Source organism: Eleutherodactylus coqui, chromosome 13 (assembly GCF_035609145.1).
Source record: "Eleutherodactylus coqui strain aEleCoq1 chromosome 13, aEleCoq1.hap1, whole genome shotgun sequence".
Lineage (NCBI taxonomy): Eukaryota > Metazoa > Chordata > Amphibia > Anura > Eleutherodactylidae > Eleutherodactylus > Eleutherodactylus coqui.
Genome location: NC_089849.1, coordinates 109,619,621 through 109,621,195, shown reverse-complemented (window position 1 = coordinate 109,621,195; position 1,575 = coordinate 109,619,621).

The window sequence follows — 1,575 nt, the reverse complement described above, 5'->3', positions numbered from 1 at the left end:
CGACCAAGGGGCAATGGACGCCTCCTCCACGCAAAAGAACGAGCAATCAAGGAACAACGACGTGGACATGACACAGGCGACATTAGTGGCACAAGAGGTCTCAAAACTGCTCCTCCCCCTATTTGATAATAGACTGGAAACACTACATAAATCTATAAACTCAGCGCTGTCCCAAATTACGGACAACACCCAAAGATTGACAGAACTAGAAACGAAAACCCAGAACACGGAACAAATCATAGCAACCCTAGAAGCCTCAATACAAAGAAGCCAGTCAGAAACTGAAATGCTGCGGGAAAAAATCGATGACCTAGAGAACAGACATCGCCGCAATAACCTCCGTTTTGTGGGAATACCCGAGACAGCAACCAACAATCAGCTCCTAACCTACCTAACCACCGAGCTACCGCAAGCACTTCAACTTGACATGCCCAGAGACCCCCTAATAATAGAAAGAGCCCACAGAATCGGCCCACCAGGGGATGGACGTAGCAACAGAAATAGACCCCGCCCAGTGATAGCAAAATACATGCACTGGGCAACAAAAGAAACAATCCTGCAAGCCTACAGACGAAAAGGAGAACTAATAATACAAGGATCGAAAATCCTGCTATTCCAAGACTTCTCGGTGGCAGTGTCACAAAAACGCAAATTATTTACCCCAATCTGCCAAGCTCTACACGAACGAAACACACGATTCCAACTGCTCTACCCAGCAAAATTAAAGATCCAAGATGGCAACAAATCCTTATTATTCAACACCCCAGAAGAAGCAAGAAGACACCTACAGATGGCAGAGAACGGAGAACAAGGCTGAAAAAGAATGGAAAAAGGAACTGTACTATTGCTCTTTATTACAACTCTGTTCCAAACACAGTGGATGTGGCGCGCGCCACGCAAAAAGAAAAGGCGAAATTGATGTTTAAAGTTTACATGTTCATTACTACTATTTTTCTCACATTTTCTATGTTGTTTTTTCTTTTTTTTCCGACCCAACTGACCACCAAAAAACGGACCACTAGGAGGATCAGGAGGCCCCGCAGGCACGGCACGATCAACACCCAATTGCATCCGCGGCTCGCTGGGACCGAGGGATGCGACAAAAAAAAAGAGGCAAAAGCTACGGTAATTATAACCAAAACACACCCACCAACATGCCTAGAGACCTAGAAACAACAGAATACCAAACACCCACCACAATACAAACACTATCTTGGAACGTAGACGGACTTAACACACCCATTAAACGGAAAAAAGTACTGACACACCTAAAACGATACAAGCCAGACATAATATTCTTGCAGGAAACACACTGGAAGAAAGAGGGGAGAGGAGAACTGAGAGCACCATGGATAGGCGCATGTTACACAGCCTCACACACATCTGCATCACGAGGGGTAGCGATTTTGACTAGGAAAAACATGCCACACACAATACTGCAAAACATAGCGGACCCAGAGGGAAGATACCTAATAGTGAGAATCAAAATGGAGGAACAGACGTATGCCTTGGTGAACATCTATGCCCCCAACACAGATCAACCAACATTCTACGCCACACTAATAGAAAAACTAC